Source organism: Protopterus annectens, chromosome 1.part2 (genome assembly GCF_019279795.1).
Source record: "Protopterus annectens isolate FY-2018-M chromosome 1.part2, PAN1.0, whole genome shotgun sequence".
Lineage (NCBI taxonomy): Eukaryota > Metazoa > Chordata > Ceratodontiformes > Protopteridae > Protopterus > Protopterus annectens.
Window position 1 is genome coordinate 693,387,103 of NC_056727.1, and position 21,883 is coordinate 693,408,985.

The following is a 21,883-nucleotide window of genomic DNA, read 5'->3' on the forward strand; positions in this document are numbered from 1 at the left end:
ACTTTCTAGAAAGTGTTAACGACTGTGAAGTGAGCATTTTCTTGAAGGAGTATAAACAGTTTCCTGTTACTTGACACACCTGCTGGTATGTCTTTTTTGCCATCCATGCAAGATAATGCCATCTAGTTGTATGACTGTTAATGTCATTCACTTCAGAGAGATTTCATATTGATACGGCAGTCAGTGTAGTCAGCTAGTTTTGCTTATAAATGGCTAATTTGATTTATAGTGCTAGGTACAGGTCTCTGCAGTTCTGCAGTGTACAGTTTTCAAACTATGGATGCTCTGAAGGGGTTTCCCCAAGGTGGCACTTTTTTCCATGAATTGGTAAGGTACAATTTGCTGATCTGAGTTTGATTTTGACACCTGCATAGTGTGCTACTCTGTCAGTCTAACTAGTGCTTCCTTATAATGTTTGAACAAAGATGCTTATACCTGTTGTGTTCTACCATTTAATGAAACCCTGATAAATGCCCCCACATAAAACAGCATAATGCCTCTGCGTCTTGGATAATATTTGAAGATAGTAAAACTGTATAATATAACATTATAAAAACTTGTAGAGTCAGAGCACTTTTTAAGTTCTTGTTTTATTAATAAACCCTTTTGGAAATGGAGAGAAAGTAAGACAGAATCAGTTGTTTTGTTTTTCCTTACTTGGGCAGCAGTATGTGGTAATTTGTCTTTGGGGCAGAGTAGAGTTATCCATATCGTGGAAGAATTTATGCAGCTGCCTTTTATGTGCTGCATTCATTTATTGCATTAGTCAAATAAAGTATTAAATAAAATGTAGAATAGTTTTCATTAGTCATTGCTTGTCAGAAAACTCTTTTGTGATATAGTACTGCCGTATTACATGTTGTATATTACTGAGGTTCAGCTGTTATATATACGTTTACATAAAAGTTGCACTGTTTCAGAGCATTAGTCCAAAGCTCATTTCTTTTAACTCGAGTACTTGTGTTTATAAAGCCCAAAATAAAAATAATAACTGTACAAAAAAATCGGGAGTAATTAATTTCAGAATTAATGCATTTTTCATTTCTTTGAAATGTCTCTTCATCCTGATACATTTTACATAATTTCTGATTTTGCTGATATGTAATATTCATAAAATGTAAACATACATTAAAATAGTGTTTTCTTTGAAATCATAATTAATGTGAACACCATGACACAAATATGCTTAGTACTAGTTTCCAGTATGTAGGATAGATATTTTGTTGGAAAAGTTCAAGGATTGCAGGATAAAGGCTGCATTGGCTTTTTCACATTTCACATTTAGTTCTATTCATTTTGAGGCAGTATATCCTCCAACCCCCCCCCCCCCCCAAACACACACACAGTCTCTCACACACACTGACTTTGGTTTTCAAGCGAACTATACAGGGCATGTCATACTTGAGGCATCAGTGATCCTAAATAGAAAGCTTTTCTGTTTGGATTTGCAGGTTACAGATGCCTTTCTTTGGCTGTGTGTATCAGTTGCTAAACATTTAATAGCTAACTGGCTTTAAAGTTCATGTCAGGCCAGTAGTTCCCCTGCATTTTGTTAATTGAGAATTTAAGAAAGTAGATAAAATCTGCTCTAAATATAGAGGTTCCCCTCAGGAATCGACAGGTTAGGAAAACAGTTTTTCGGTACGTGATTCTAATTTTTATGTCTGAATAACAGTTTTCCTTATTTTAGGAACAGTAGTTTCTGTCTTGTGAAAAGCACTCTTGAACATAATATTACTAGGGGTTGAAAATCTTAATGTAATTTAAAAACTTTATTAAATATACCTTTACAGAGAGATGCATCTTTTCTGATAAATACATTTTACAGTAACCATCTTTGTAACAGTGTACTATATAAACAGCCTAACACAAATGTTGATTTTCAAATTTGATGTTACTTTAAGTTGTTGCAGAACATACCCAGTAACTCAAACATATTTTCATGATATTAGTGCATTGAGGCGTACTCATTTTTGCTGCATTTGTTCGAGCTGTTTCTACAATTATGTAACTGATAAAATATTTTGTAGCACTTAGCCATCTGATTTAATAAGCAGAGCATTTGTGTTTTCAGCATTATTAGTACCATGTTTATGTGCTCCAGCTTTCCCACTGTAATACACAATACTTTTTCACTTTCAAATCTGTTTACTTTTAACTCATTCGCTCACTGTGTACATCTGTATGTCTGCCTTTAACTCCATTGGATTCAGATTTATGCTGCACTTACCTTTTCCCAACTTTAGTAATTGTTTTAGGTACAATAGCTGTTAGCCACTTACCTCAAAATCAGGTACAAAAGTCCAAAACCCAGAAGTATGTTTAAGGTTACTGGTGCTTTTCACTTAGTTGAGTGTGTAAAGAGGATGTGTATTACTATGGATTTTCTGAAGGATTAGAAGTTATAGCTGTAATGTTTATGTTGAGAATATGATCTTGACTTTTTCCCAGACTCTACAAGGGACAAAAATACTATTCAAAACTGGAATCAGGGACATCCCTGAAAATCAGAGGCCTTTGAGAAGTGTGATGGATGTTGCTTGAATTCATAAATAAAAATTACCATTTACCCTTCAAAGGCTGTTCGGACTGTATCTTCTTTGCCATTTGGGTATAATTTTCCTTTGTGTTTTTTCCCCAGCATTTGAACTATTATTTGGTTATTTTTTTTTTACTTTAGCAGAACCTGTAGTTTAGACAAGTACATTAACACTGAATTCACAACGCTTAAGGAAACCTGAAAAATTATATTTTTTATCCATTTCTACACATGTAGGATCCAGTAAAACAGTAGTTTACAAGTTCAAAGCTTTTTAGAAATTTTACAGAGAGATCTTAAGTCATTGTCTCAGTTTAGTATTAAATATGACTTTGCTGCGAAATATATGTCAGCTATATTAAGGGAGCAGCATTACAGTAAAAGTGTTGTTCCAGCATCTGTGGAGAATGTACAAGTGCATTTCTCATACACATGACCTCATCATACAGCTTTATTTTCATTTTGCAGTTATAGGAATGTGCCTTTTATAAATTCTTCAGACTCAGTGGAGGAATGAAGTGTGTGGAGAAGCAATGAGCATAATTGCTGCAGTGTTTTACAGAATTTGAGCAATACAAACTATAAATGAGGATTTTTTTTCCTGGACAGGCTTTGTAATGGTAGTAGTTTTGCTGCCATTGCAACTTTGAGTTGTCAGATGCTTTTTGTTTTTCAGAAATTCCAAACTGATTTGCTTGCTGTATTTTTTTCTCTCCATCAGAGTAACAATCTGTTCTAGAATTTTGTAGAATGAAATTGTAACAAACTCTATATGGTTATAAGGCTATCGTAATGTTTCAGTTTTAAGTCTGTGATGTGGATATTTTTTTGGACAAATAGCTTTACGGCCTTTTTCCTGTGGGTTTGTCCATGAGGCAGTAACTGAGCATCATTTTACATTCAGGTGTACCAGCAGTAGGTTATTTTGTAGTTCTGAGTTTACATGCATTGACTGCATCTCTGGACCACCAGGATATAGCCTCATCTCGGACATAACATTCTTATCTTGGTATTTCATCCTTGTATCCCTGTGATGGTTGACCAGGGCGTTATTTGTAATCACTGCTGCATCCGCTTGCACACTTAGCACAGCTGCCATCAGTATATCAAAGGGTAGTATAGATGTACACAAAAACAATGACAAAGAGATTTAGCACAGTTCCAACTATCCCAAGCATAGCCAATATGGACTCTTCTTTTTCTTCCTTCTCTTCTCGTCTCTTGACATCATCTACTGCGGTGACAGCCACTGGGCCCATTTCTGTAGCTAGTAACTTCACCACTACTTCTTTAGATGCCTGTTAAACAAGAAAACAGTAAACATATATAATTCCTGAAGGGGGATTTTCACAAAGTACACAGATAACGTAAGCCCCTTCCCTTCATTCCCTTTTCTTTTCTGAAGAAGGAATAAACATAGGTAAATTAATTTCTAGTGACAATTTTAAAAGCTTTTAGAACATTTAAATACTTTAAATTCATACTCAGGAATTTTCCACGGATTTATCCACACACTTGGATGCTGATTGTATCAGCAGTTATGAACACTTTTATTTTTATCAGAGCTGGAGTTATCATAGCGTGTCTGTATTTTCTTGTTATGTATTGCAAGCCTGAACAATTATATAGATTTAGTGATGTATGACTTTTTTATAGTTCTTGCAATTAGATGCTTAGCGGTAGGTTACAGCACAGCTGAAAGTGATTTTAGACTGCAAGACTTGGCTGTAAAAAATAGAATTCTAGTAATTACAATTTACTTTTTAATATTTCTGTATATATATATATATATATATGTGTGTGTGTGTATATATATATATATATATATATATATATATGTGTGTGTGTGTGTGTATGTATGTATATATATATATATGTATACATGTGTGTGTGTGTGTGTGTGTGTGTGTATATATATATATCACACAGATATGAAAACCTAATTTTGTTTTGCAGGGTTTTATCTACTTTTTTAATCCAAACCATTCCATTTAACTCAATGTTAGGCAGCTGTTGAAACCATTACTGATTATCTAGTCTGTCTTTCATGCAGTACTGCTTATACTACTGTTTTTCATTACTTTATGTTAAATAAACAGGTGTAATAACTAGTGCTAAGATTAACTAGGATTCTTCCACTATTCGGATGGAGTTTGCAGATGTCCACATCATAAGTCCCTGAAAAACTGAGTACACAACAGGCTCCCTTACACCATTCCCAAGATGGAGAAAAACTGTGGTCTGTACTAAATTAAGGAAAAGTATATCTTACCCTATACCTCATCAGGAGTAAAATGGCACTGGGCATAGTTCTGAGCCCCTTGTAACAATGATAAGTTGCTTGATTTCCTCATGAAGAGCTGGTTTGCATTTGGTTATGTACATACATATATGGTGGCTTGATTCTTGAGAGAGTTCAAAACTCGTGAATATAAAATGGTATTGTTTGGTGATGGAGCAGGTTAAGAAACTGAAGTGTAGGAAGCCTGTCCTCTCATTTCTAAAAATCAGTAATCCACTGAAGCAACGTGACAAAGAAAAGAAGAATCGAATGCAGTTCTGTGTTTCATTGTGATTCTTTTACATATCCACATCTACTTGGTGGTTACAAGAAGTTTTTTTTTAATGGAGAATAGTTAATAATTATCTGGGATGGTCTTATGAGTGCCTTAGTAGTTTCTGCTTGGTCACACAGCAAAAATTGTCAAGATATCCGATTATTGCGCACCTCTCAACTTGTTAATGGTCAGTCATCTGATTTCCTGGGCTAAGTTGCTGTAACTCCAAATTCAACAAATTAAACTGTTTATTCCACAGCACAGCAGCTCAGACTAACTTAAAATTCCCACAAACTGTCTAGCTGCACTTTCCGTTTTTCTGCAAGTCCTTTCAGATCTTCTGGCAAACCGTTAAATTCTGAGGTCCTCTTTTGAGTATTGCATAACTCAGCAGTCAAGCTCATCTGAAGAGAGAAGATGCTTTTAGTTGTATACTGTAGTGAGCCGTGACATTGATTAAACACGCACTTGGCACTCTTTGAATAAGGAATAAGCTACAAGGCACCTTTGCAGGCACTGTGCATTGCATGACAATGCACTGTTCTCTGCTGCTCTGCCGTCATCCCCAGCATATTTTAATTTCATAAAGAGGAAATGGAAAATCCGTACTGTGCAGTATTTTTTTTTCTTTTTTTTGGGGGGGGGGGGTGGAGTTGACTATACTTCATTGTTTTCTGATGAAGTGCTTTACGACAAATACTGACATTAAATCATTCTGGCAGAAGCAGTGTTTTTCCCTTTTGTCTTTTCCCGCTTTGTCTGAAGGGAGTAACGCTTTAAGAAAATAATTCACCTTCATCTAATGTTTTATCTGTGTCCGTACTCAAAACATGCAAAGTTTGTAAATCCTGCTACTTAGAGTCATATTTCAATGTATGTGGCTGTGTTTTTAATAGCATTGTAAAAGGACTTTTAAAGCTGAAATCAGCGTTGTAGTGCATTTCACAGTTGCTCTGTGGTTTGTGCTGTGTGCACCCCCCCCACACACACACACAACACTCTGACATCACTTACTAATCTGCGTGCTATACTTAGCTTTCTTTTCATTGGGTAATCAAGCAGCTGGAAGCCAAAGGCATTCTTAGCTGACTGAGAGAAAATGGTGCAAGTGTCATATCAGAAAGCCATAAAAAAATGTGGTGTGTGACAGGCTGTGTATGTAAACATGGGACTCATTTTCTTGTAGCCCTGAATGTAGTAGCTTTCCTGCCTTGCTTTTGTCCTGGGGTAGGAACTGTTTAGGTAAGAGTAATAATGGAGACTGCTTACTTTGATTTAATGAGCTGAAGCAAATGCATGTCTTCTGAGATTAAGTGGGTTGCATTTCAAACTCAGAAAATGTAACAGGTTCACATGTACGAATTTGTTGTTAGAAATATGGGAAATATGTCTTGACTTTCCAGTGTTTCCTTTTAGTGGAATGGACTTCATTTTTTTGCCTGTGTATAAAACTGTAATCAGTTTGAGAAATAATAGTATAACACCGACTGTATATGATTGTGAATCAGTTTTGTTTTCATATATCAAACGTTGATATTATCAGAAGACAATATCTTTGCTTGGAGTTCTAATTGTTACTTTTTAGAAAGAAAAAAATGCACACGTTTTCCATCCTTTTCTTCTTTATTCTGTTGTCTCAATTTGAGGAGGCTGCTAAAACACTGCCTGTATCTGTGGAAGACTGACTTTTATTTGTTCAAGCCCCTAGTCATTTTTTATTGATTGTTTTTTGACCATCCATCTGCCATTGTAAAACTTCAGCTTTTATATGAAAACAGAACGGGCTTTCCCATGTCGTTTTCATTTTTGCACACAGTATATATAGAAAGCTTGATGAGAGATATTTAATTGCATTTTCTGTTTTCTTCAGGACTTTCATCATTTGACAGGTAGCCTTGTCAAAACTGTAGGTGGCAGTCCACCGGCTCACCTTTGAGCAATCACCATTAGTAGGACCACTGCTTTTGATGGCTGTCTTGCTGTGTAGTCATTGTGTATTTAGAAATGCTAGGTAAAGAGCCATCCCTCCCATCCACAGTTTCTTTTCTTACCTCCTCTACCATTAGTCTTTAAAGGAATGTCATTATCTTTTTCCTTTCCTTTCTCCCCTTAAGTTTTTTTTACTGTTTTCTTCTTTAGTATTTGCTGTTATTTCACTCAGAAATCTTTATTTATTTATTTATTTATTACTATAAAATAATATGTTTTGAGCAAGTATTCTTAAGATAGAAAATGTACATGAAAAGCCACCATGTGGTATATCTGGTTTGTTTCAGGCCTGGCCACAACCCAGACCATTATTGTTCCTTAAAGAACCTCAACCATACCGTCCGTAAAGATGCCATATTTATATGCATTAAAAAAGAAAGACCAAGTGCTCCATAGTTACCTGGAAATATCCGTAGCAGGGAGATACCAGCTGAAAAAAATCACAGGTCAATAAAAATAGCTGAATGCTTAAAATCTAAACATTTTAAAAATAGAAACAAAACTGGACAGAAGTAAAAAAAAAAAAAAAAAAATTAAAAATAGAAACGGAGCAAGACAGACTATTATAAAAGTGTCATGTCAGTAAATGTTAAATAAAAAAGATAAATTTGTAAAAATCTGAATGAGGGTGCAATGCCCTGCATCGGATTTAGTGGACTTTCTGGAATATATGAAACTTCCGGGATCTCCTAAAAGAGTAGGCATTGCTTACCTGACTGTAGCTTGTCTCACACATTGGGGACAAGGTATACAAACCTGCCTGAGATCTCTAACTGGGTCCATGGGATTGCCAGCAGCCTCTGTAGTGCCCCCCACCCCACTGTCCATGGACCTTCACAAAAATGCACACAAGCCACCCAGTTCCTCCACATCCCATCCTACCTACTTTTTCTAATTAAATTGTTTTCCTTCTTTCTCACAGTTTGTGTTACTCTTCGGTTTTCCCTGCATATTCATTCAACATATTCTGTGTAGGCAAGACTGCTCTCTGTTAACTGTGCAGTAAAGAAGTATATTAAGCTGGAGTCTAGGGATTGCAAGAAGCCATGCATGATTTCTAGATGCTTTTCTGTTGTGTACTTTATAGTTTTTTTCTTTTTTAAACAAGCATTACATCCAATGATGGCTCGAGCAAAACTCATGATTAAGGGAAGAAAGTTATTCCTTTGCTTTTCTGCTTTGTTTTACACAAACTGACCAAGACTACACTGTAATAAAGCCGGTAGAAATAACTGCATTAAGGCATGGGGGGTTAGATGCTCTGAGGTACATGTTATAGTTTTTAAAACAACTTTTTCATGCAACTGTAGCCTGAACAAAAATTATGCCTAAGGGAAGAAAGTGAGTCTTTGCTCTTCAAGTTTTGTTTTTCTGCCAAGTCCTTTCAGCATACCCTAACTGACTAAGATTAAACTGCATTAAGTCGCATGTTCACCAGAAACTGCGAGGGTTGTAGAAACTCTGATGTGCATTTCACATTTTTAAACAACTTTTTCCTTCGATGATGGCCTGATCAAAAATCCTGATTAAGGGAAGAAATTCAGTCTTGCTTTTCAACTTTTTTTTTCTCTGAATCCTTTCAAAATGCATGTACTGACCAAGAATACATTGTAGTAATTAAATTAAGCTGGGGGTCTAGGGACCACCTATTAGATCCCAGAAGCCATAGGGTTATAGATTCTCTGAGGTGAGCTTACCACCAGCCTTTTGATTCAGTAATGGCCTGAACAAAAGTCATACATAAGGAAAGAAAGTAAGTCATGTATATATACATGTGTGTGTGTGTGTGTGTGTGTCTATACATATATATATATATATATATATATATATTTTATTTCAGGGAAGAAATGAATTGTATTCAAGGCTTAGTGCTCAAATGTAACAAAGCAGCCGTGCATAATAAACATAAAAGACAAATGCTTGTGATGATAAATAATCATACCTTGAAATATTACCTGCCTCAATATGCCACCTTAAAAAGGTAGTCACTTTGTGTATCCTGTCTGGTGTTAAATTGGGAAGAAAATTGAGAAAAATGACCACGATTATATTTCAAGTCACTGCTGTCGTATGTGTATACAGCATGCCTCCTCACCCCTGCCATCAAAAGACAGCCACCTTATGTGCACCCCTCTGATGTCACACTTGGACAAAATTGAAAAAAAAAACAAAACAAAAAGAACATATTTGATCAGAGACCTATATAAACAAAATGCATCTTTAACCTCCCCAAAAGACAGCCACTTTTATATGCATCTGATGTTTGATTGTGAGGAAAATGAAAAAAATAAAAAACATAGTTACAGTAATGTTCTCAAACTACTTTGAGACAATATATAGTGATCATGTACAAATTTACTGGTTCTCTGTGCACCCCTCTGAAGTTTGTGAGGAAAGTTAAGGAAATAATAACACTGTCCCCAGTCCAACACAAGATAGTGATCTCTGAGGTCTAGTAGTAAAGTTGTCTCCCCATACAAGCTACACTGACCTTCTTTGTACACCTCCAATCAGGGCCAGTTTTTTACTAGATGGGATTCAGGGCAGAGGCCACAGATAAGCCCATGTTGAATTCTGTTTGTATAGCCTTGGTGTTTGGGGGGGGGGCACTAGCTCCCAAGAAGCAATGAAGGTCTGGGTATTCTGTGATGCATTTTATCCCCTTGAGAAATGACTGTAAACTGAGCAAGTGACAAGAGGATGAGTTAGTTTCATCTAGACAGCCACCAACAGGCAGTTATAACCACATCTGTGTACAATTCAAATGTTTGATTGTGTTGAAAGAGGATAACCGTCTTGTAATTGGAATGCATTTCACTTTTCTTTCAAACAGAAATTACCACACATAAAAATATTCTGTGTTTATTCACATAAATCACATTAGTGTAGCAAATCCAAAATAATAAGCAACAGCAGGCAGCTAGTCAATTTTCTGCACAGACAGCCCCAGCAATTTTACCTACTCTGTGCATATCAAGTGTCAAATTAAGTAGTCTGTCTTACCTCTCACAAATGCACACTAATTCTGCAAAGCCAGGTAGTACTGAGCGATAAAGATCGTCAAGTTACTTGTATCCAGCCGAGCTCCAGCCCCCCCCCCACCTCTCAACCTCCTGTCTCCAGAGTCAAAGATAGGTGAGATGTATGCCCAACCTCCACCCAGCATTTATAGCCATGAGGTCTGATGGCAGTGTAATAAGTTTAACCTCTGCTACTAGGCCACACAGGCAAGTTGTAACACATTACAGTGTTCCAAATTTCTCCTCGCAAATCACAAGGTCATAAACATTGTCAGAAATTATTTGGTTGATCAGTGCTAGCATTATGAAAAAAATACCTACTGCTGTCTCACACCATTCCATTACCCTCTAGAATTCAGCTGAATATCCTTCTAGTCCTGACTCTCTGAGCAGCCACTCACTGTAGTTAAATCTTTTTTAAAGAAAATTCTATACTTAATTTAAAAAATATCATATTGGTGATTAGCCCTCACTCTAGTCAGTGTGATAGCATCTTGTCTATCATTTGAATGTTTCAATGTCATGGAAACCTCACAACACAACTCTGATGTGTGACTTTGCTCTATTGACTTGAATGGTCAAGTCAAGTGAAGCACCTTCCCCCTGGGGTGACCGTCACACTGTGAAGTGAATCTGTTTTGTTGAACCAGGGCATCACATTTTATTTATTTTTTAGAGCAATGAAAGTACAAATCTCATTACTGTAATAAATAAATTAAAGCAGAAAGAATGCTCTTCCAATAACAGTGCCTTAGGTGGTTGCCTTGCTGGCCTATTTGTAAGGCCATCTCTGATCTAATGAGATGCTAGGTAGATCAGCGGGTCTCAGCAACTCTTTAAGATATGTAGAACACAGATTATGGAGGGAATAGTAGGCAATGGTCAACCTCTTAAAAATGGTTTAGAACACTGTAGCATTTCTTTAAGAAATAACTAAGTCAGGAAATGGAAAAAAAGGTGCTTCGTTCAGGATATATTTCACAAATGAAAGTAGCTGCCTTTCTTTCCGAATGTTCTTCAGGGTCTTTTGTCATATCAAAGCAGTTCCCACTTCCCAGGAGGAAGAGGGTTTTTATTCCAGAATGTTTTTGGTTCCCAGGAAAGAAGGTACCTGGAAGCATGTGGTGAACTTTTCTCAGCTCAACACCTTTCTGAAGATCCCTTCCTTTCGAATGCCTTCTATTCAGACTTTATTTCCTGTTCTTCTTCCTCAAGCTTTCATGGTCTGTCTGGATCTCAAGGATGCTTATCTTCACATACCTATTCATCCCTGTTTCAGGAAATATTTGCATTTCTCTGTTTCTTCCTTGCATTTTCAGTTCTCTGCTTTGCCATTTGGTCTCTCTACTGCCCCAAGGCTTTTCACCAAATGCCTCACTTCTATGATTGCCTTTTGCAGGATGAGAGTGATACACATCTTTCCTTACCTGGACAATCTGCTCATTCAGCCTTCTTCTTCCGAGTTCTTACTTTTGCACCTTCGCTATGCTATTTGTCTCTTGCAAAGCCTAGGGTTTACTATAAATTTCCAGAAATCCTTCCTGACTCCTTCTGATGTTTTAAGTTTTTCTCGGTTGCAGGCTCCAAACCATTCCTCTGCTGGCTTCCCTGCTACCACACAAGGCTCTCGCTCTAATTGTCTTTTTTTCAATCCCTTCTTCCTAGACTCTGAGTTACAGCCAGGGAATTTCTAAGGGTTCTGGGATTCATGGCTTCCACCATTCCTATGCTTCCTCTAGCTAGACTCCATATGAGGAAGCTACAGTGGTTCCTAAAGTCAGTATGGCTCCAACACTGTTATCCTTTAGACTTTCTAGTCCTCCTTTTTCCATGCCTCACACTGGAGCTTCAGCGGTGGATTCATCAGTTGTGTCTCAACCCAGGGCTTACTTTTCAGCCCCCAATCCCCTCTCAGGAACTTTTTTTGAATACCCCAAATGGAGTGCTTCTTTCACCCCTCTCAAGGTTCAAGGTATTTGGCCCATTCATCAGAGGGCAGACCACATCAACATCAAGGAGATAAGAGCTCTCCTCCTTGCTTTTCAGGCCTTTCACACACTTTTTCTTCCAGGGCCTCTCAAAATCTTTACAGAGAATATGACTGTGATGTGGTACATCAACAAGTGGGTGGGGGGGGGGGGCACAGTCCTACCTTTTGTGCAGACTACCTCTTCAAGTTTGAGATCTGGCTTTCCAATATCAGGTGATTCTATAAGCTGTGTATATTCCTTCAGAGCAAAACATTGTGGCATATTCTTTGAGTAGGCCCATAACACAACTTCTTTTTTGCACCAGAGTTCCAAGTCCTCTGACATGGAAGGTGAGCACCCTGTCTTTTTTCTTGGAAGAGGATCATTCTCCATGCCTTCCTTCCTCTTTCTCTCATACCAAGGGAAGGTCCTGCTTAAGATAGAGCATGACTCCCCCAAAATCTTGCTGGTGACTCCCTTTTGGCCCATACAGCATTGGTTCCTTCTTCTTCTTCTGCACCTAGCCAAGGGCAGTCACCACAAGTTACCTCACTGGGTGGACCTGCTCACACAAGACAAGGGTCTCTCATCCATCCTCACTTGTCCACTATTCAACTGATATTGTGGGTGATAGGGTTTTGATCCTTTTTGGGCACCTTTTTTTTCTGAGGTCGTGTTTCTGGTTCTTCAGGAGCCCAGAAAACCCACTACCAGGAAACTCTATGTATTTAACTGGAAGAGATTTTCTGTCTGGTGCCTTGCTTATAATCAGGATCCATTTTCTGTTGAGATTTCTTTAGGTCTGTCTTATTTGTGTGAATTGTTCCATGGTGGTTAGCGTATTCTTCAGTTTAAGGTCACCTTTCAGCTATTTCTGCTTCTCTGCCTTTGATTCCTCATTTGGGCTCTAGGTTTGAGGTCAAGCAAATTGTTCAAGGCATCTTTCATATTAGGCATCACAGGCAAACTATTCCTCCTTCCTGGAACCTTAATTTTGATCCTGAAAAATTGATTCAGGCTCCTTTTGAGCCTGCAGCATCAGTTTCTGTGCAGTATTGTCCATGGAGAACTGTTCTTCCTTTGGCCCTTACTTCAGCCAAGAGTGTGCCTGGGTTTCAGGCCCTTATGTCTGTTCCTCCTTTTTTGTTTTTTCATAGTGACAGGGATATCTCTTCATAGTAATCATTCTTTTATGCCCAAGGGGGTTAATGAATTGTCTGTTAATCAGTTTATTAATTAGCCCACTTTTTCCTTCTCTGCAGTCTACTAGTGAGAAGGTTCCTCCCACGTTGGATTTGTATAGACAGCTCAGGTATTATTTGGATAAGACTAAGGCTATTTGCAAGTCTAAGCAATTGATCTCTAGGCCTGACTGTTTCCAAACCAGTCATTTCTACATGGATCTCTAAAGCCATTTCTTTTTGTTACTCCTTTCATGGGAAAAGCCTTTCTGCTTCTATTAAAGCTCATTTTACCAGGGCTGTGGCTTCCTGTGATGCTTTTTTTTTTAAAGGTTTAGACACCAATTTCATCATTAAGGCTGCATCTTGGACCTCTGTCCATACATTTACTAAGCATTACAAATTAGGTGTTGTTTCCAGGACTAGAACCGGATTTGCCAGAGCTGTCCTACATGGCTTTCTTGAGAGCTGTCCGGGGCCTACCTCCTCCCATATTTCCTCGTGAGCTTTTGTATTCTCCCTTTTGTGAAGAATACTGCAACAGTTATATGGAAGGACATAGTGCAGTTGTGTAAAATCTGGCCATAACAATAGATGTTCTTCTCTTCAACTTTGCAGTATTCGCTCCCTCCCTTCTCCCCCTTTTCTTTACTCCTCCTTTTTTCATTCTGGATGCACATGTTCCTCCTCTTCTCCTTGGACTGTTGTTCCTCCTGAGGCTTTTCACTTCTGAGGTATGTAAGTCTGTATGTCACCTTTATTCCCTACACTGTGAGCAGGGAGCATTTGTGGGATGTACGATAACCTTAAAATACTAAGGCTTTGGTATACTGGTCGGACATTGTGCTACCCTTGGTAAGGGATTCCTTCAGTGAAGAATGCTGCAACAGTGAAGAGAAGGACGTCTACTGTTATGTTAAGATTTTATACAACTGTACTTTCCTTAAAATAGTTCAACTACTCACTCCAACTACCCCATTCCACAAAACTATCAACAATCTTAATTTGTGTTCACACCTATCAAATATAAAACAGTGCAGGACTACTTAATAAAAATATAATATTCTTATTTCTCCAATATCCACACTTTCCTCCTTCATTTCTGAGATAAGATAGACCAGTCCTAGGAAAAGCTTTAGTATTTATCTGTAATCTTTCATTAACAAGTGTCATGTCATATAGCTTTAGACACAAAATGCTTAAATCTGTTCTAGAGATACCTTTTCTTTCCAGTGTCACAGATTGCAGTCCAGTTTGCTATTATAAGACCACTTGCTATGATACTAGAAAAAAATTGTATACAAAAACTTAATTACATCATCAGGACAATAACACCCTGTCTTCTGCTATCTTTATAGATCTTTCAAAAGCATTCGATATGGTTAACCATCACCTACTACTGAACATACTTAAGTCCCTTTCACTTGATAATCAAGCTCTACAGTGGTTCAAGTCCTACTTAGATAACAGGCAGTGCTCTGGGACAACACTCTTATCTTTCCACCTTCCTGTCTTCCTTGGTGTACCCCAAGCGATCTATCCACTAGTATCCCAAATGCTATATCCATTCAATATGCAGATGACTCCACTTTAATCTCCTCAGCTACTGGGCTGTCTGAACTGCAGTCCCTCACCCAAAATGTCTTTGAGCTTGTTGAGGAATGGTTTTTACAGTGTTGCCTCCTCCTTAACCCCAAAAAGACTAAACTACTGCTGTTTACTCCCACACTCAAGTCCACCCCACTTCACTTCAGTATTAAATCTAAAAATGGTACAGTTATATCCCCTGACACTACCACTAAACTCTTAGGAGTGACAATTGACCACAACCTTAACTATGATACTCATATTAACACCACAATAAAATCAGTTAACCGAAAACTAGGCTCCCTGTATAGAATTAAACCCTTCCTTACTTCCATAGCTAGAACTACTATTGCCCACACCCACCTCATCTCAACACTCTTTTATGCCTCCCCTATATACAAATCTATCTAAAAGCAACCTCAACAAGCTGGCAATCTCCTACAATAGTATTGCCAGATTTGCTACCGGCTCCCCAGTTAGATCCCACCACTGCCAAAATCTGAATCAACTGGGTTGGCTGGAACTGCAGAACCAAATTCTATTTCACCAACTAACTATTACCCATAAAACCCTTTATCATCCAAGCAACACACCAATTCTCACAAGTCTAATCTGCCCATATAAGAATCTTACAAACCTGCGCTCTGCAAACAAACTACTCGTTACTACCCAAAAACCTAACAATAAAGCAGGAGAATCCCTTTTTGCTAACACTGTAGGCAAAAGCTGGCACCTTCCTCCTGGTGAACTTACATCTCTTTCTTCAACTTCACTATAAAAAAAAAACCTCAAATCATACCTTACAACTCACTGGCTATGTCCCTGTACTAACCCTGACTAGAGTATCTCTCACTGTTAGTCTTGGCCAACACCATTTACATCTCTCTTCCTGCCACTTTAAGGCCACTACCTTCTAAGCTGACTTATTGTACCTAGGAACAACCGAATTGGGATCTTACTATCTTATGTATAAGTTACTACCCTTCAACAAATTCTTCCAATCCTATTATTAAGTAGTATGTTCTCCTGTTCCTGCTTATTACTTTGCTTTGGGTATCTACCACATACTTCCAAATCCTTTGCTTTCTTCTCACAGTGAAAAAAAAAATCTATCATGTATACTAAGTTATCATGGAACGCCTGTTATTGTCTTACAAGTTTCCTGTAATTTATGTTTAATGTTCTGTTTGTGCATGTCTTTTATGTGGAGCTTTTCTCCCTGGGCCTCTACTGAAAATGGACATATATCCAGCTAGACTAGCCGGTCAACAAATGTAAAATAAAATAAATAAAATTAAATATGACATCCTGACACATCAGCAGCATGTTTTCATCCCAGTTTTAGTACTACACCAGCAGTGTATTCACTAACTGATCATACATATTCATGTATGGAAAAAGTCTCATTGACTGGTACATTATCCGTTGACCTAAAGTAGACTTTTAAAAATGTCAAGCTAAGCGTCTTTTAGACAAAAGTTAGGAGAAAACAAAGCACAAATGGGGGCACTAAGTTTGACAAGAAAAGAGGTGTAATAAAATTATGGAGAATATTTAAAATTTAATTTTGAAAGAGCGTTTATCTTAGTATTATAATTCATATATTGAGTTTGTCAGTGATGTGCCTACATCACCAGAACATTTCAAGAAGGAGCCAAGTCAGATATTTTCTCTATTTGTGGTTACTGATTAAACATAGAAAAGAGAAGCGTATTGTAAGTTGAAAAGAAGAAGTGAGCACTGGGGCTGTTATGTCCTATAGTTCATTTGGCATTATGCTTATCTTGACCTGCAAATTAAAATCAGTAGTGATGTGGTCTTTCTTGGTCCCATACTTGGTTTTATTTTCAGAGAGAGAAAGACCATGTCAAAAGACTCAAACATTACATCAGTAAATATTTGCGTTCCTGAACGTACTATAGGGCAAATGTCCTGTGCCATAAAGCCAAGTATATTCTATGTCACTTACATGTGCAGTTTTTATCTGTCGTACATTATGTTTAATTAAGCTTACTGCAAAGGAGACAATTGAGAACCTCAGCTGTATCACTCAGTATTAGTGGGAACTTAGTGTTTACCATTAAGTAGATTTCCCCACATATCCCTGGTAAAAATTTACCATCACCCATCCATTTATCCAGACTAATTTTAAAGTTTGCCAGGCAAGTACTCTGCTTGATGTGTAATGGGAAGCCTATTCCGGAAATGGAGGTACACTGGATTAGGTACCAGTCATGCATCTTTGCCTTACCACTGTTTCTGTTTGGGTAAAGGAGTACTAAGAATTTCTGATCATTCACAGCCTGAAAGGCTAAGAAGAGATAATCCCCTTAGGAGCCTGTATGAGACTGAGTAGAAGGACATCCTGTTTTAATTTATCATAGTAGCCCAAACTACCAAGATAGGAGGTATTTTAGGCAAATAAACTTCTCAAGTTGGTTTATGTACTGAGCAAGGTACATGCCAAAAAGGCATTATATTCAATGATGGGCCTTATAAAAAAAAAATAAAGTGTGACTTTAATTTCTTTGTACCCGAAGCAGATGCCGCAAAGTATAAGCTGTGCAAGGTAGAAGGATTTTCTAACCCCAAATGAGGCATGGTGGTTAAAGGAGAATTTATCAGCATAAGTACCCATGTCCGTGACTGGATCAGAATGAAGTGGAATGTTGTTTATGGTATATACAGTAGGGATGATAGATTTATCAAAGGAAGCTATCCTTGGTATAGAGGGTAGTTCCATAATTAACACACCAAACATCTGATCTATCCCTTGTAGAATTTGAATGTCAGAGTGAGATTTGATAAATACCTGCCAGTTTCCAATGATTTACAAACTTCATTAGCGATAGTCCCCTGATATCAGTTTTCATATCAATCTACCAAAGTGGGATGCTCAGGATAGAGCCCTTTGGGACACTGCTGATGGCAGTTTTCTGTCTGTAGCATATACCTCTGACCTTAACTGTATGAATTTTTTTTTTCTGCCAGCCATTTATCTATCCAGTAAACTACATATTAGCTAATGCTGAGCTAGGAGAGTTTGTCAATAGGGACTAGTACCAGGTTTTCACAAGTTCAGGATTGGTAAAGTAGATGGTGTGCTTTTTATCTATTGGCTCTGTAATCCTTTCAAAGTATTCAACTAGGATGAGCTGACATAATCAACATATAAAGTACAACACCCCCTTTGGGATGTATCTCACTAAACATATCCAACAATTAGAAGCACCTCAAAGATTCCTAACCAAAAGAGATATGAGGCCTGAAGTCTCTGAGCTGCAGAGACACTCTGGAATCTCTAACCCTTTATTCAGTGCTTTGTAAACTTTTGAGTTGAGATCAGGTTTTACTCCCAAGCCCTGCATAGCTTTCCTGCAGTCAAAGAGAGTGTTTCTGTGCAGGCTTTCAAAGCTCGACAGTCCACTTCTCCAGTCCTCTACTTTACCTGGTCCGTCCTGTCCTCTCCCTGTTTTATGACTACATCAACTTACCTAGCCTTATGGAAGGACAAATCTCCAAAGTTTCTGCAGCCATTCTGGTCAACATGGGCATCCTGAGGCAATGTAGCAATTGCCTTATGTGCACTGGCAACCCACTTTTAAAAATTCATTCTGTGAGAGATGCATCTATATAAAGAACTTAGAATTCAGACTCTCTTGCATACCAGTCAGTTCATCTGATAATAAGCAGGTAGTCAGTATGCATACCTCACCTCACCTCCTGCACCTACCAAACCAACAACACATAAACCTACATATGCGGAGGGCCTTACCAGAAGCTTACCTAAACATCAGAGACCTCCCAAACATGAACACAAGCACCCTTCACATAATACATCCTCTGCAGAACATAGTACACATAATATATCACACACCATTGTCTCACCAGTCAAGCCCCTAAGGAATAACACAAAAACTACCATCTTAGTCATAGGCGACTCAGCTGTGAGACACACAGATGTCTCTCTTACTAGGTTGGATAATGAAAAGGTTACAGTCAGCTGTCTGTTAGGTGCCAGGGTCTGCCACATCACACACGCACTCAAGTCTCTCAACAACAGGCAATGTTATGACTTTGTCATAGTCCATGTTGGTGTGAAGGACTTACCTTACTTGACTGTATGAACAGAGAGACGACTGAGCTCCTTGATTATGTGTCAGGCAGGTATGTCCCTAGCCTTAAGCAGCATTTTACCTTCACCTAGGATGATAACTCAGTACAAACAAAAATAACTGACTTCAACAATTGGCTTAGTTTTCAGAGTCATTCAAAGAGGATCCAGTATTTGTCAGCCTGGGATGACATGGTCGACATAGCTCGATGCTTTGCCAGGGATGGTCTTCATCTGTCACCCTTGAGATTTCTATTACTGGCTAAGGCTCTTGCCTCCCCCACAGTGCCTTTTTTAGGCAATGTTACAAGAACAAAATTCCTGATGTAAAAACACCCTCTAAAACAACCTCAAGGTTATGCTACTAAATGCTAGGAGTCTAAACCCGAATCTGCACTCACTGGAAGCAGTCCTCACCCTGAAAGATGCTCACATTTGTGCAATCACTGAGACCTGGTTTAAGGCTGTGGAGAGCACCCCAGCTATACAAGGTTACATTTCCTTCCACACGTTCAAACCACAAACTGAAGGGATGAGAACTAAAGGAGGTAGTGTATCAATATTCGTTAAAGATAAATACACCTCTAGATTGGTTAAACAGCACAATTCCTTTGAATTACTTCAGGTGCAATTGACTGAAGGTAAGACCCGTCTTCAGGTCATTGCCAGCTATAGGACCCCCTCCATTAATTAGGACATTCACTTAGCCTACTTGACTCAACTTGAGTCAATAAAGATGCAACTAAACACCCTGGTTTTGGGTGACTTTAATTACCCATCCATTGACTGGGTAAATTATACGTGCTGTAACTCACTTGCCCAATGATTCCTGTACCTCGTTAACTACAATGGCCAGGACCAAGTGGTTGATACACCCACAAGGGGCTCTGACATCCTGGATCTGGTGCTAACCAACATGGGGGACCACTGCACCACCCCCAGTTTGTGGCCAGCCCTGCTGAGATCTGACCACAAATCAGTTTGCTAGGAGTAAGTATAACACATGACCCCCCTCCCCCAATCAACACCTAAACTAAAAAAACTTCTCCAAGGCCAATTGCAACCTCTTACGTGATGGCATAAATAGCATCATAGCCCCTCCCCACTGATGGAACAGACAGCTATGCTGAGTTATTCAGAAATGGTTTACATGAGCCCCTGTACAATTGTATCGACTCTGGCATACCTGATAGAACTAAAGCAAGATCTTCAAGGGAAAAAAAAATGCCTGGTGGATAACTGCCATTAGTAGGAAATACAATAGGAGAAAGAAATTGCTATTTAATAGATATGGTCTCAGAACTGGAAACGTTCCCTCCTCAACTTAAACAAATAAGACTCCTAGTGAAGTCCTTCAAAGCTAACTACAAATCCAAATTAGCTTCCCTAACTAAGCATAACCACAAGGCATTCTTTAGTTAAATCCGTAACCTGAAAGGTAAGGCCCAGATTTGCACTGAACCCATAGTTAATGATACTACATCTACAGAATCTGTGAATATAGCAAACCTGATGGCTGACAGGTTCAGCGAAAGCTTCACTCCCCTGTCCCCACCACATTTACCCCAATGCATCCCTAACAGCTGTCCCCCACCTTGTATCTCTGAGGAGCAGGTCTTAAATGCCCTCTCAAAGGCCTAAAACACAGACTCTATGGGACCAGACAACATCCCGGGCTGTGTTCTGCATGGGTTAAAACAGAAATTAGCTTCACCATTGGGCACGCTTTTCAGTCAAAGCCTAAGCACTGGCTTCATCCCAGCAGAATGGAAAACAGCCACCCGTCATCCCTTTGCACAAAAGGGGTGCATCCATGGACGTCAGAAACATTAGCCTGACCAGCCTCATCTGCAAGGCCATGGAATGAATCATTATGGATCTTATTAACAAAGATGTAGGAAATCTCCAAACACTCGACCCCACCCAGTTTGGCGTAGTCGAGGGGAGATCATGCTGTTAAACTTGGTGGACTTTTTCGTGACAGTCACCAAAGCCCTAGATGAGGGCAGATCTGTGCATACAGCCTACCTAGACTTACCAAGGCCTTTGATGCAATCCCCCACTCAGGCATCATTGATAAACTCACCCAGCTGGGTATCAACCCATATGTTGTCAGGTGGTTTGCAAACTGGCTCACTGATAGAACTTATATGGTCAAAATAGAGGACTCCACCTCCTCCAGCAGACCCATAACCAGTGGTGTTCCACAGGGATTAGTTCTGGGACCCCTATTGTTCAGAATATACTTCTCCAAAATACAGGCTAAAGCTAAAGGACTGTGGCTGACAAAGTTTGCTGATGACTGCAAACTGGGAGCAATCATTGAAGCCCCTAGCGATGTCAGCATCCTGCAGGAAGGTCTTGCACAGACTAATGACTGATGCCAAAGTCTCAGTCTTAAACTTAATGCAAAAAATGCATTATCATCCCCTTCGGCAAGGGTGATGTTCCTGCAAACTACCACATCAGTGGCAATACACTAAGCACACAGTCAGTGGTGAGAGATCTGGGCACACAGTTTGACAGCAACCTTAACTTCCATCACTATGCCTACACAGTGGTAAGAAGGTCATTTTATATTGCTCATCTCATAAGTAAGAGCATTACCTCTAGAAAAAAAGAGGTTATAACCCCCTGTACTCTTCCCTCATCAGGCCAATAATAGAGTACAATCCTCCCTTTGGTATGTTCCTTTCCAAAAACCTGCAGTAATTAGACCACAAAGGTTTCTTACAAAGAAAATTCAGGGATTTCAAGATCTGTCTTAAGTGAACAGACTGAAATCATTATCACTTTACTGTGTCATACCGACTGCTCAGAGGCGACCTGTGCCTTGTATATAGAGCAAGCTCTGACCCAGCTTTAATGGAAATGCTGCACATTCACAAGTCAAATGTCACATGGGTTACTTGCTCAAAGGACCCT

General features: G+C 38.8%; 1 protein-coding gene and 1 long non-coding RNA gene across 9 annotated transcripts in view; one reads left to right on the forward strand and one right to left on the reverse strand.

The window, feature by feature from the left end:
* BIRC6 (baculoviral IAP repeat containing 6) overlaps window positions 1-21,883 on the forward strand; it is a 4,524,268-nt gene that overhangs the window by 4,160,681 nt on the left and 341,704 nt on the right. The gene's annotated exons all lie outside the window — the stretch shown is intronic.
* LOC122790840 lies at window positions 1,758-5,706 on the reverse strand. The gene is made up of 2 exons (XR_006363045.1): window positions 4,812-5,706; window positions 1,758-3,837 (listed from the first exon to the last, which is right to left on the reverse strand). It is a non-coding gene; the product is annotated as an uncharacterized LOC122790840 (long non-coding RNA).